We start from the raw sequence: 15,304 nt of genomic DNA, 5'->3' as shown, positions 1-15,304 counted from the left end.
GTATAAACACTATGTCATATAAACCCAATCTGCTTTCTGAATAGGTTTGGGGAATGAATGGCTTTTTTCAGTCATATACAGGATAAACCAAAAAAATGTAACACTAAAACAATGCTAATAACTTCTACATCTGTTGACCGAATCACTTTATTTTTAAGGTACATAAACCGCAGCCAGTGCATGACCCTTCCACAAAGTGGACATTTTGTAGATCAAATGTAACTGGTCAAATGGTCTGACTTTTGTGCTCTATTTCAAAAAATAAATTCCAAATTCGGCGGTCGATTCACTAAAACGAAGTTTGACCATGAACGGTATCAATACTTACTTAATTTAAACCCTCCAGACTTTTAGCTTTTATATTATCTGAATGTCTGAGTATACACCCCCTAGATCATCGGTGACCTGAAGAAAGCAGTTATATACTCATAGACAGACGCGTGTGAAGCATGTTTAAATGTGGAGTACGCTCATTAAAAAAAAAATACACCAAGTTTGTTTGAGAATACTCCAAGTCCAAAACAGGGATTCCCAGGTCTGAATGTTGATTAAGGTATACTTTTGTGATTCGAATTGCCCCGAATGTTACAATCTTGAGCGCTTAGATCGGGCAAGTTTGGCTACCGCTCAATTTTAAAACCCGTACCGTTGAGTCGATCCCCAAAATTGGGAACTTAATTTAAAATTGCACAAAAGTCAGCCTATTTGATCTTCAAAATTGTCACTTTGTAGAAGGGTCATGCATAGGCTGAAGTTTATGTCCACAAATGTAGGTTATTAACTTGTTGTGGGTTGCATTGTTTTTGGGTCAACCTGTATTTGGTTTTTTTAATAAACGGCCTCATCATAAAGATTTGCCCTCAAACGGATCTGCCTACTTTTTATGACGAGTATTATAGTTGGCTCAGTGGCTAAAGAAACATTCTACAGGATGAATAAACAAACAAACAAATCTCATGATTCTCTGTGTTTTAATGTGTGTGTGTGTGTGTGTTTTGGGGAGTTTGTTTTGGTTTTTAGTGAGAGGATGGCTGGTGGTTTGGATGGGGTGAAAAGCTGAGTGACACTGTGATTGTGGATAATTAAATTGTTGTTGCTGCTGTCAGTTTCAAGGCACCGTTCTTCTTGCAAACGCCAAGTTTGGCTTACTATTTTATATCTGCATGGGCTCTTACATGAGGTTAGGCCATCTATACACTTTGATACATACCAAACATTTACATTCTGACTGGGTCATGTGCAAAGTTGGAATGTTTGAATGAATACATTTTGCGGATTGATGCCAGTAGAAGTTAAACAAATTAATTGATCAAACATTCCAACACTTCAAAGTAAACACACGTGTTTTTGACAGCTGGTATATGTTAAAGTGGAGGGATGGTTTTATTCCACGTGAAGCCTGCATGCCACATCTGAGACGTTGAGCGAAATCGTTTACACAAAATATGCAATCATTGTTTATCATCATTTAAATTAAAACGTTCATACACAATGACACAACAAATGTTGTCGGAAACTCAAAAGAACACATGAAAGAATAAAAGATGATCAATGCAGCAAAACGCGCCACTTGTACAGAGTGGGTTACAATTTCATTCTTTGTTTAATTTAGCCTTCACATTTCCCTTATCATATCTTATATTTTAACATCGTTCTGTTCTTGTCAGCTTGAAATGTTTGCAGTTTTTACTCACGAAACAGGTTAGTCTTCTGAAGTCAGTGCAACATCAAAGCTAAAATTTCACACATGAGATGCATTTTGATGATCAGCTCTACCATACCGAAGCAATGCATTTAAACTGGCGCAGATTAATTTTCAAATGATGTTCAAGCAACAGCTAGCTTCCTTATAGACAGAGTGTCTAAGTTACAAAATATAGTCATCTCAGTATCCAACTTCATTACCTCTGTTTCTTTGCTTGCTTAGAAGAACTTCTCAGAGTGTTTGCGGCATTCATCAAACAAGATCATACACATTAAAATATTGTCACTTCCTACTCATTGAATAATGTATTCATTGTATCTAATTATTCATGTTAAAGACCAGCACAAAATTGCAATCATTTAAATATGTCACTGACATAAAGTATTCTACCCGATCTGGAAAAAAGGAAGAAAATCATAAGTGCATGATTCAAATCACTGATGATGTCTTGTAATTCGGTAGTGTTTCCAGTTAATCTTTTCTCTTTACATCTCACAATTCTTTTACTAGTTTATTTTGTAAGTAGAACACCAGGCCAAAACATTGTTGGCTCCTTTTGTATGACATCACACATTTTCAAGGATTTGCTTGCTAACTTGCTTGTTTCTTAATTTGTTTAATGATCGCTCCAAATTACATTCCTTCCTTTATCTGGCACTCTTGTTCTCAACTTTGTCCCTCCCTCTTAGCGGTTTAGAGAGAGAGTGAGTGTGTGTGTGTGTGTGTGTGTGTGTGTGTGTGTGTGTGTTAGTGTGTGCGTATGCCTGTGTGTGTGAGAGAGAGAGAGAGATAGAGACTGAGAGAAAGAAAGAGAGAGAGTTGATCTATTGTCTTGATTCCCTCATTCAATTTTCTTTTGTTGTATAGTGTAGAACTTAGACAGCTTCGTGACATACCTGTGGTGCGGTTTTATGGTCGTTTAACTCTCCATCGGTGAACCATGCAATTATTTCTCTTCAACGATTACTCGGTCTCTACTGACAACTCTAAACTCCACAAAACACGACCCTTTTCAGTTCAGAAATGTCAGTTTCGCTCCCATAAATTGAAACATAAACTTAAATACAGCCATACATCATTGTCTGTTACAAAGTTCCAGCTTTGCTTTAAAATGCACAATCAGTATGAGGGACACGGACCTTTTCCCAGGACATACCGACTGAGCCATCACTCAAATCTTCGACACTGACTCAGCCTATATGCTGCGTACATCTCCCCGGCCGGGCAGTTTTAGCTCTCGTAATGAGCGGAAGAACTGAGAGAAACATTTGTGTTCTGCTTATGTTTGTCTTGTTTGCTCGCCAAAATAATATTGCATCGATCAACCACTCAAGTTCGCACTGTTACCATGCTCCCAATCCCATGCTGGTTTGTTTACCACTTTCGAAGGTGAAGAGTTCACCGCGCCTGCGCAGTGACGGGGATTCCCCGTGACGTCACTTGAAAGTTATGACCTACTCTTTTTGTTGGTAACTAACTAGTCTCGACCAAGTTCGCTCTCATGCATTGCAGACTGACTAAATCTGTAGTTACGAACTGCGTAGTTCGAACCTACGACAAAGAAACTACAATGGGAAGAAGGATAACTTCCTCATTGGGCATGCTTAGAAAAGAGAATGGCTAAATACGAGTTATTCCCCTTTTCTACATGCTGACCTGGCTGTCGCCTGCTTTGTCATGACTAGTACAGTCGATCTTTCTCATGCTGTGACTTGCTTTATTTTCACATTTTCGGTATTTAAAACAGCAAACACACACACACACACACATACACTGAAGAAGTTTCCATTCTGATTCGGTTATTTTATTTGGTGCTATATGTTTGCTTCACATTGTTTCTTCTTTTACATTGGCTTTAGGTATCCCAATTCGCTAAACACATCCATAATGCATGCATGGCTCATTCGAAAGAGGGCAACTGAACAACTGATGCCCAATAGCAATAAATACTGAACAACTGAACAATAAATAGCAATAAATGATGACTGTGCCAAGTTTTTAAGTACAAAGTGAAATCATGTGACTGGACAAAGGCACAATTACAAAATACAAATAAAAAAATCGAGGCCCATTTTAAATTAAGTTCTCAGCTCATGGGGAAGCATAAGGTGACCCTAGAAACCGAAATTAGGAGACCTCCCGCCCCCAGGGCAGACTACAAAAAAAAAAAGGGGGGGGGGGGCTAATTTGTGAAAAAGTATAAAAGGAATCAAAAACTGTATACATGTATTTAGTTAATACCCCAAAAATTGTATAGTATATACAATGTCAGACCCTAAAGAAAGTTTGTTAGTCATTGCTTAGGCAAAACAAAGCAAAATAGTCTGTTTACGGTATCCCGACCAACCCTATTTTTCCCCCGCCAACCCTAGACTTTTTTATTGGCATTTGGAGAAAAAGAAAAAGAGAAAAAAATCAATTTTGTTCCTGTTTTTTTGCAAAATAATTTAAAAAGATGGTTATAAAAAAAAATTAAGAAAAGCCGACCTACCGACTCTCTTTTTGTGTGCCTATGTTACTGTAATGTTCAACTCTAACGTAAAGTCGGTGTTACTATACGGAGCAGAGACCTGGAGAACGACCAAGACTACCATCAGAAAAGTCCAGACCTTCATCAACAGCTGCCTCAGGAGGGTCCTCAAGATCCGCTGGCCCGAAACAATCAGCAATGCCGACCTTTGGGAAAGGACCTGCCAACTTCCGGCAGAAGAACTAATCAGGAAAAGGAGATGGGGATGGATTGGACACACCCTCCGCAAACCATCAACCAACATCACCAGACAAGCGCTGAGGTGGAATCCCCAGGGCAAGCGAAAGAGAGGCCGTCCAAGAAACACCTGGCGACGCGACCTGGAGGCCGACACCAGAAAGATGGGCTACACCTGGAGTCAGATAGAAAAGATGGCCCAGGACAGAGGACTCTGGAGAGCTGTTGTTGGCGGCCCATACCCTGACAGGAGTGACGGGCATTGAGTTGAGTGAGAGTGAGATGTTACTGTAAACAGACTAAAAGGTACATCACAAACAACACACCAGGGATGCTACTCCCCCCTTAAAAATAGCCATGAGTCATAGGTGTGACCTTTGAATCTTTTAGCTAAATAAAACCATTGGCAATTGATCGGAAATATCAGGAAAAATCTTAACAAGTTTATTATTTGTTTGCTTGGACCAATCCTCTTGCCGAAGAGTTTTACAGTAAAAATTGATTTTACGTCCAAAATATCACAGGAATAGCCAAGTTCAAGAATAACGGAAGGTGACTGTTGAATATTTTTGAAATGTATAAAAAAAATAGATGGTAGGCAATTCAAAATTAAACAAGAAGGGCAAAGCCCATACGACTCACATGCTTGACCTCGACCTTTAGGGTAACTAAACCTAGCAATGACATCATACACTAAGAACGGCTTTACACATTTTTCCTACCAAAATACACGTGACCTTGACCCAAGGTCAAGGTCATCCAAGGTCATGCAACACAAAGCTGTTAATTCAAGACATAGGAAGTACAATGGTGCTTATTGGCTCTTTCTACCATGAGATATGGTCACTTTTAGTGGTTCACTACCTTATTTTGGTCACATTTCATAAGGGTCAAAGTGACCTTGACCTTGATCATATGTGACCAAATGTGTCTCATGATGAAAGCATAACATGTGCCCCACATAATTTTTAAGTTTGAAACAGTTATCTTCCATAGTTCAGGGTCAAGGTCACTTCAAAATATGTATACAATCCAACTTTGAAGAGCTCCTGTGACCTTGACCTTGAAGCAAGGTAAACCAAACTGGTATCAAAAGATGGGGCTTACTTTGCCCTATATATCATATGTAGGTGAGGTATTCAATCTCAAAAACTTCAGAGAAAATGGGAAAAATGTGAAAAATAGCTGTTTTTTAGACAACATTTATGGCCCCTGCGACCTTGACCTTGAAGCAAGGTCAAGATGCTATGTATGTTTTTTGGGGCCTTGTCATCATACACCATCTTGCCAAATTTGGTACTGATAGACTGAATAGTGTCCAAGAAATATCCAACGTTAAAGTTTTCCGGACGGACGGACGGACGGACGTCCGGACGTCCGGACGGACGGACGGACGACTCGGGTGAGTACATAGACTCACTTTTGCTTCGCATGTGAGTCAAAAAAGGACTCTCGGAGCATGGACTTAATGAGTCAAAAATTAAAGAAGGCTCTATGAGCCGAAGTACATGTTTTGTCTATTGTCTTTTTTTATTTTGAATTCTCTACCATCTATATTTTGATACAATTTTGGACCCTCTTTGTACGGAGAGAGTTGGCAATTGTTAATCACATTCTCTCATCTCATTGACTCTCCTTCGGCTCCTTGGTAACATGCGTTCTGCCAGGATTGGACACAGCAGCAGATAACCGGTAAATATGTAACAGGCATAAATGGCAAAATATGAGACAACTGTTCTATTACAAAGTCTTTCTTGGGAGGCTTGGCTAATTTACTCGCTCGTTTTACACGGGGTTCCATCGTTTTCTTTTCTAATCGGAAAACCTTGCTCCTCAGTTTGTTGACCTTCTGCCGAAGTTCCGCTTCACGAGGGGATGGGGAGGATGACGACTTTGATGCTTTACATCCTATGTCCTCCAGGATCGCCTGAATGTCATCTAAAAAAGAAAACACACACACAAAACACACATAAAATAACATAACCATAACAAGCTACAACCTGGAAGAAATTAAAACACGTGTAATTAAATCACAAAATGAAAATAAACAATAGCGTAGGAAGGCAGGCCAGAAATGAAGTGTATTAGCAACTATGGATACGATGTGGAACAATGATGGGATTGACCTTGTTTGGTACTGAATGGGTGAGGCCATTAGAACTGTACCCACGGTACGCGCTATATAAGCTTCATATTGATTGATTGATTGATTGATTAGGACAACAGTACCAGGTAAACTCCTCACACACCATGCCTCTTTCTTTCTTTCTTTATTTGGTGTTTAACGTCGTTTTCAACCACGAAGCTTATATCGCGACGGGGAAAGGGGGGGGGGGGGGGAGAGATGGGAATAGAGCCACTTAATTGTTTCTTGTTACACCATGCCTCTAACAGGATATGTTTCCCATCTTTACGTGTGGGAACTACAGGTACAATTTCATCCATCCATGCATCCGCCCTATACAGCTTCTTCTTCTGCGTTCGTGGGCTGAAACTCCCACGTGCACTCATTTTTTTTGCACAAGTGGAATTTTACGTGTATGACCGTTTTTACCCCGCCATTTAGGCAGCCATACGCCGCTTTCGGAGGAAGCATGCGGGGTATTTTTGTGTTTCTAAAACCCACCGAACTCTGACATGGATTACAGGATCTTTTTCAAGTGTACTTGGTCTTGTGCTTGCGTGTACACATGAAGGGGGATAAGTCACTAGCAGGTCTGCACATAAGTTGACCTCGGAGATCGGAAACCCCTCGACCTTCCGAGTTAATAGACCGACGTCTTACCACCCCGCCACAGCTCCCGTCACCCTATACAGCAATTATCAACTATGTAATGGATGGGTTTAAACATTTTTTGATGTCAGGGTGTTCTTCATGGTTAAAAATCTCTTACCTGGTTGAACAATTTGTGCATCAGGCGACAGGTCGGTGCTGGCTTCATTTGTAGCTACCCTTTGCGATGGTGGCTTCCTCCCACTAGCAACCTGCAAATGCACAGCTCTTTAACTGACAAACTCACAACCAACACCCAGTCACAATGAAACAATTCTCCCAATTTCATGGCATTGGTCTTAGGCCACACAAAAAAGTGTATGTTTCTGGTAAGGCAAAACAAAAAATAATCTGTTTACAGTATCCGGACCGACCCTATTTTTTTCCCACCGGCCCTAGACTTTTTTGGGGCATTAAAAAATAAAATTAAAATATTCAGATGGCTAAAATACAAAAATAAAAAGCCGACCTACCGACGCTATTTTTGGGGGGCCTACGTTACCTTAAACAGACTTTTTTTGTGGCCTAACATGACTAAAGGTGGAGATTTTTTATCTAAACTTTTTTTTTCAAAACCATCTTTTTAACTTATTTTGTTGAAAAACAGGAAAACAATTGATTTTCGAATACCCCTTTTATTTTTGAAAATGCAAAAAAGAAAGTCTAGGGTCGTCGGGAAAACATAGGTAGGGTCAGGTGACCAGAAACATACAACTTTTTTGTTGTTGACACCGACCCTATACTTTTTTTGCCATTTGGGGCTGTTTTTTGGCAAAATAAGTTCATCATATCATCATAATCAAGACGTCGATCCAAAATAAGTAACTTTTTTTTGTTGGCCTTATCATTTTTTTGCGCTAAATGCAAACAGGCATTATTTGATGGGAACAATGCTGTTTTTTTCAATTCTTACATCAGCCTCAAACTTGTCATTACTCAACCTGCATTTAATAGTGTGCTTCTTTGGTTTGCAAAAACCTAAAACCAATAAATAAATAACCTTCGGTGGTGGATTGGGCACTGCAAACAATGTCGGGACAGCATTCCACACAAGTGATCCTCTCTGCAGGATTGTTTTACTGGTTGGCCTCAAAGTGATCAGTACAAAGCTTGAGACCTTGAACATCAGCTGGCTGCAGCTTTTCAAAGTCCTCTCGCCTTGTGAATTGCACCCATATTCTGCACCTAGTTTGACAATAAAAACAACAATGTTATTGTTAAACTAAGCAAAAAGGAAAGACAAAAAAAGCTAAATCAGATCTTCAGTCTAAATCTAACGCTCTGCCTGAACGCAAAACGGATGAGTGATGTACCTTTGTACTGTAGTTTTCCCGTAAGCAAGGTTTGATAAAGGATTCGGCAAATATGCCCACGGGTAGTTTGTCATCAAGTGTAAACTGTTGTTTTGTACTGACTGCTGACTCACACTCACAATCGTAAGTACTCGCTGACGCTGTAGTCTACTGAGTGAGTTGACTCGAGCCATTGCATTCTCATTCTGAAGAAGGTAAACCTGATGAAATAATCACTGCACAACCCACCTTTTTTCTTCTTTAGGGAACTTGTGGAAAGTTTTCCCGAAGCAGCTCTGTTTGTAACGGGCGTTCTTGCAACAAAAAGCCGAGCACAATTTACCACCACCTCGCACGCGATCGGTACCTACGCGTTCCGCCATTTTGTTTTCGCCGCCAGCATGTGACCAGGGACGATAACCCACAAACACTTTTTCGCATTTTCTTCGCAAGTTCCACGTCTTCCTTTTGTACAGTGTTTGCCTACGTTTAGTTGCTAACTATAATAGTCTCCATTCATGCATTCCACTACGCGACATGAACAGAGCAGACAGGCCCGTGCTAGCCCCGTGATACGCACACTCAACTCAGACTAAGCTCTACAACACCGCGACATGAACAGAGCAGACAGGCCCGTGCAAGCCCCGTGATACGCACACTCAACTCAGACTGAGCTCTGACAACACCGCGACATGAACAGAACAGACAGGTCCATGCAAGCCCCGTGATACGCACACTCAACTCAGTCAAAAATGGAGAGGGACAGAGAAAGAGAAGCGACAGGGGCGGGGGGAAATTTACAACGTCAAAGCAAAATAAATTCAGACAACAACAAAAGTAGTGGTCAAGTTGTATTCCTTATTCATCGACATTCAACGTTTTGTTTTGTGTTTAACTTCAGTTGCATGCAGGCCGCTTCAACCCTTACTTTTTTGTCCTTTTTACATTTAGTCAAGTTTTGACTAAATGTTTTAACGTAGAGGGGGGAATCGAGACGAGGGTCGTGGTGTATGTGCGTGCGTGTGTGTGTGTGTGTGTGTGTGTGTGTGTGTGTGTGTGTCTGTCTGTGTGTGTCTGTCTGTGTGTGTGTGTGTAGAGCGATTCAGACTAAACTACTGGACCGATCTTTATGAAATTTGACATGAGAGTTCCTGGGTATGAAATCCCCATACGTTTTTTTCATTTTTTTGATAAATGTCTTTTATGACGTCATATCCGGCTTTTCGTGAAAGTTGAGGCGGCACTGTCACGCTCTCATTTTTCAACCAAATTGGTTGAAATTTTGGTCAAGTAATCTTCGACGAAGCCCGGACTTCGGTATTGCATTTCAGCTTGGTGGCTTAAAAATTAATTGATGACTTTGGTCATTAAAAATCTGAAAATTGTAAAAAAAAATATTTTTTTTATAAAACGATCCAAATTTACGTTCATCTTATTCTCCATCATTTGCTGATTCCAAAAACATATAAATATGTTATATTTGGATTAAAAACAAGCTCTGAAAATTAAATATATAAAAATTATTATCAAAATTAAATTGTCGAAATCAATTTAAAAACACTTTCATCTTAATCCTTGTCGGTTCCTGATTCAAAAAAACATATAGATATGATATGTTTGGATTAAAAACACGCTCAGAAAGTTAAAACAAAGAGAGGTACAGAAAAGCGTGTTATCCTTCTTAGCGCAACTACTACCCCGCTCTTCTTGTCAATGTCACTGCCTTTGCCATGAGCGGTGGACTGACGATGCTACGAGTATACGGTCTTGCTGAAAAATGGCATTGCGTTCAGTTTCATTCTGTGAGTTCGACAGCTACTTGACTAAATGTTGTATTTTCGCCTTACGCGACTTGTTACATTTAGTCAAGTTATGACTAAATGTTTTAACATCGAGGGGGGAATCGAGACGAGGGTCGTGGTGTATGTGTGTGTGTATGTGTGTGTGCGTGCGTGTAGAGCGATTCAGACCAAACTACTGGACCGATCTTTATGAAATTTGACATGAGAGTTCCTGGGTATGAAATCCCCGAACGTTTTTTTCATTTTTTTGATAAATGTCTTTGATGACGTCATATCCGGCTTTTCGTGAAAGTTGAGGCGGCACTGTCACGCGATCATTTTTCAACCAAATTGGTTGAAAGTTTGGTCAAGTATTGTTCGACGAAGCCCGGACTGCGGTATTGCATTTCAGCGTGGTGGCTTAAAAATTAATTGGTGACTTTGGTCATTAAAAATCTAAAAATTGTAAAAAAAATAAAAAATTATAAAACGATTCCAATTTACGTTCATCTTATTCTCCATCATTTGCTGATTCCAAAAACATATACATATGTTATATTTGGATTAAAAACAAGCTCTGAAAATGAAATATATAAACATTATTATCAAAATTAAATTGTCCAAATCAATTTAAAAACACTTTCATCTTATTCCTTGTCGGTTCCTGATTCCAAAAACATATAGATATGATATGTTTGGATTAAAAACACGCTCAGAAAGTTAAAACGAAGAGAGGTACAGAAAAGCGTGCTATAAGTTCTCAGCGCAAGTACTACCCCGCTCTTCTTGTCAATTTCACTGCCTTTGCCGTGAGCGGTGGACTGACGATGTTACGAGTATACGGTCTTGCTGCGTTGCATTGCGTTTAGTTTCATTCTGTGAGTTCGACAGCTACTTGACTAAATGTTGTATTTTCGCCTTACGCGACTTGTTACATTTAGTCAAGTTATGACTAAATGTTTTAACATCGAGGGGGGAATCGAGACGAGGGTCGTGGTGTATGTGTGTGTGTGTGTGCGTGCGTGTAGAGCGATTCAGACCAAACTACTGGACCGATCTTTATGAAATTTGACATGAGAGTTCCTGGGTATGATATCCCCATACGTTTTTTTCATTTTTTTGATAAATGTCTTTGATGACGTCATATCCGGCTTTTTGTGAAAGTTGAGGCGGCACTGTCACGCCCTCATTTTTTAACCAAATTGGTTGAAATTTTGGTCAAGTAATCTTCGACGAAGCCCGGACTTCGGTATTGCATTTTCAGCTTGGTGGCTTAAAATTTAATTAATGACTTTGGTCATTAAAAATCTGAAAATTGTAAAAAAAAAAATTTTTTTATAAAACTATCCAAATTTACGTTCATCTTATTTTCCATCATTTGCTGATTCCAAAAACATATACATATGTTATATTTGGATTAAAAACAAGCTCTGAAAATTAAATATATAAAAATTATTATCAAAAATTTTTTTCGAAATCAAATTTAAAAACACTTTCATCTTATTCCTTGTCGGTTCCTGATTCAAAAAACATAGATATGATATGTTTGGATTCAAAACACGCTCAGAAAGTTAAAACGAAGAGAGGTACAGAAAAGCGTGCTATCCTTCTCAGCGCAACTACTACCCCGCTCTTCTTGTCAATTTCACTGCCTTCGCCATGAGCGGTGGACTGACGATGCTACGGTCTTGCTGAAGCATTGCATTGCGTTCAGTTTCATTCTGTGAGTTCGACAGCTACTTGACTAAATGTTGTATTTTCGCCTTACGCGACTTGTTTCTTCTTTTCTTTCTGCGGGCAGGGAGCATGCTTCTTTATAGGTCTTTATATTTAGTCAAGTTTTGACTAAATATTTTAACATCGAGGGGGAATCGAAACGAGGGTCGTGGTGTATGTGCGTGTGTCTGTCTGTCTGTCTGTCTGTCTGTGTGTGTGTGTAGAGCGATTCAGACTAAACTACTGGACCGATCTTTATGAAATTTGACATGAGAGTTCCTGGGTATGACATCCCCGAACGTTTTTTTCATTTTTTTGATAAATGTCTTTGATGACGTCATATCCGGCTTTTCGTGAAAGTTGAGGCGGCACTGTCACGCCCTCATTTTTCAACCAAATTGGTTGAAATTTTGGTCAAGTAATCTTCGACGAAGCCCGGACTTCGGTATTGCATTTCAGCTTGGTGGCTTAAAAATTAATTAATGACTTTGGTCATTAAAAATCTGAAAATTGTAAAAAAAAATAAAAATTTATAAAACGATTCAAATTTACGTTTATCTTATTCTCCATCATTTGCTAATTCCAAAAACATATAAATATGTTATATTCGGATTAAAAACAAGCTCTGAAAATTAAATATATAAAACTTATTATCAAAATTAAATTGTCGAAATCAATTTAAAATCACTTTCATCTTATTCCTTGTTGGTTCCTGATTCCAAAAACATATAGATATGATATGTTTGGATTAAAAACACGCTCAGAAAGTTAAAACAAAGAGAGGTACAGAAACGCGTGCTATCCTTCTTAGCGCAACTACTACCCCGCTCTTCTTGTCAATTTCACTGCCTTTGCCATGAGCGGTGGACTGACGATGCTACGAGTATACGGTCTTGCTGAAATATGGCATTGCGTTCAGTTTCATTCTGTGAGTTCGACAGCTACTTGACTAAATATTGTATTTTCGCCTTACGCGACTTGTTTTATATTTAGTCAAGTTTTGACTAAATTTTTTAACATCGAGGGGGAATCGAAACGAGGGTCGTGGTGTATGTGCGTGTGTGTGTGTCTGTCTCTGTGTGTGTGTGTAGAGCGATTCAGACTAAACTACTGGACCGATCTTTATGAAATTTGACATGAGAGTTCCTGGGTATGAAATCCCCATACGTTTTTTTCATATTTTTGATACATGTCTTTGATGACGTCATATCCGGCTTTTCGTGAAAGTTGAGGCGGCACTGTCACGCCCTCATTTTTCAACCAAATTGGTTGAAATTTTGGTCAAGTAATCTTCGACGAAGCCCGGACTTCGATATTGCATTTCAGCTTGGTGGCTTAAACATTAATTAATGACTTAGGTCATTAAACATCTGAAAATTGTAAAAAAAAAATAAAAATTTATAAAACGATCCAAATTTACGTTTATCTTATTCTCCATTATTTGCTGATTCCAAAAACATATAAATATGTTATATTCGGATTAAAAACAAGCTCTGAAAATTAAATATATAAAAATTATTATCAAAATTAAATTGTCCAAATCAATTTAAAAACACTTTCATCTTATTCTTTGTCGGTTCCTGATTCCAAAAACATATAGATATGATATGTTTGGATTAAAAACACGCTCAGAAAGTTAAAACAAAGAGAGGTACAGAAAAGCGTGCTATCCTTCTTAGCGCAACTACTACCCCGCTCTTCTTGTCAATTTCACTGCCTTTGCCATGAGCGGTGGACTGACGATGCTACGAGTATACGGTCTTGCTGAAAAATGGCAGCTACTTGACTAAATATTGTATTTTCGCCTTACGCGACTTGTTTAATTCTTATTTAAATGTTTTTGTTGTTTATTCTACATTCCTTGACCGAAATTCATAATCAAAAATATATCGAATTTCTACTGGAGTGCCATACTTATAAATCCCTATATACACATTTTGGCCATAACAATTAAAACATGAACATAATCAACAACTGCATGTAAATATTCAGAACAATATATTATACCAAAACACAACCATGTAAATGTATATGTATCTTTACGTTATACTTTACGAAGACTTTATCCTCAATATATTTCCAAATACCTGGAATCTTTTTACATGAATAAACAAGTTATTCCATATGATCTATTTCTCCAACACAATATGTACAATCCACACTTGGTGAAACACTCATTTTAAATAACACAATGTTTGTAGGGTATATATTATGAAGAATTTTCCAGTGCAACAATCTTAATCGTGTTTCTTTTATTATTTCGGAAACTAGACTCCAGTGTTTATCCACAAGTTCAAAACCAAATTTATGTTTCCAGAATCTTACTGCAACGCGTTCTATAACTGTCTTTTCAATAAATAAAATGACGAATCTGTCTTGGTTTTAATAATAGTAATACTTCACTCTCTAACATTCACGTTGATTTGCGAATCCGAGCAGAAATGTTGAGGACTTGACAACAATATTTCCACAAGACTGTCCAGTCCTGCCCAGGACCAGTGACCTCAAGTGTATGTGGTTGGTCGTTACCGAGTGCACACTTTGTAAACAAGCCCATTACGCCTCTAAAGCATGTCTTGTTCAATTAAAGCGAAAAAAATAAACAAACAAACAAAAAACGCAACTAAAACAAGGACCTAAATAAAATTGGGAGGCACAAGGCTCAGACCGCTGGTTGGAAAGTTGATCGTGAGACTGTCTGCAAAATGTCCCGGCCATTTATATAAACGTGTGCCAGTTTTCACTCAATGGCCATTGTTCCGTGTTGGAAAGTTGATCGTGAGACTGTCTGCACAATGTCCCAGCCATTTATATAAACGTGTGCCAGCTTTCACTCAATGGCCATTGTACCGTGTTGACAAGAGTGTTGAAGAAGGCAAAAAGAGGTTTTGATAACTGCACAGCAATGGTTTCTTTGCCACCTTTGGTGTAATGACTTCGGGGCCATGGAACATTTTGTGATCGCTCCACGCAGACTGACACTGGGCGTTCAGTTTGGACTGGACAGGAACATGACAAAACACGACAGAGACAGGGCGGGCTGTGGGCACTCTCACACCGTGTGTGTCACATGGAGATATCAAGTCATATCATATCATATCATATCATATATCATATCGTATCATATCATATCACATGCTTTCCTTCTTTGCCACTACTAAAGCAAACGTGTGCAAGAGTGTATGTTACACGCTTTGGAGCATGACAAAAGCCCAAAAATGCACACACGACTTTCATTTCTATTGCTGTAAATGTTTCTTTTCTTTACAAATTCTTCAACGCTAAGAATACTTATAAGGGCATCCCAGACGACAGTACTGTTTCAATACG

General features: G+C 38.9%; 2 protein-coding genes and 1 long non-coding RNA gene across 3 annotated transcripts in view; all 3 read right to left on the bottom strand.

Annotated features, from left to right (window-relative positions):
• LOC138950256 (uncharacterized) overlaps positions 1-15,304 on the bottom strand; it is a 228,632-nt gene that overhangs the window by 157,249 nt on the left and 56,079 nt on the right. The gene's annotated exons all lie outside the window — the stretch shown is intronic.
• LOC138950249 (uncharacterized) overlaps positions 1-15,304 on the bottom strand; it is a 179,880-nt gene that overhangs the window by 126,876 nt on the left and 37,700 nt on the right. The gene's annotated exons all lie outside the window — the stretch shown is intronic.
• Positions 6,141-8,607, bottom strand: LOC138950271 (uncharacterized). Its single transcript, XR_011450582.1, has 3 exons — positions 8,186-8,607; positions 7,307-7,397; positions 6,141-6,350 (listed from the first exon to the last, which is right to left on the bottom strand). It is a non-coding gene; the product is annotated as an uncharacterized lncRNA (long non-coding RNA).

Source organism: Littorina saxatilis, linkage group LG16 (assembly GCF_037325665.1).
Source record: "Littorina saxatilis isolate snail1 linkage group LG16, US_GU_Lsax_2.0, whole genome shotgun sequence".
NCBI classification, from domain to species: domain Eukaryota; kingdom Metazoa; phylum Mollusca; class Gastropoda; order Littorinimorpha; family Littorinidae; genus Littorina; species Littorina saxatilis.
The sequence above is the reverse complement of the archived record's forward strand: the minus strand, read 5'-3'. Positions and strand labels throughout refer to the sequence as shown.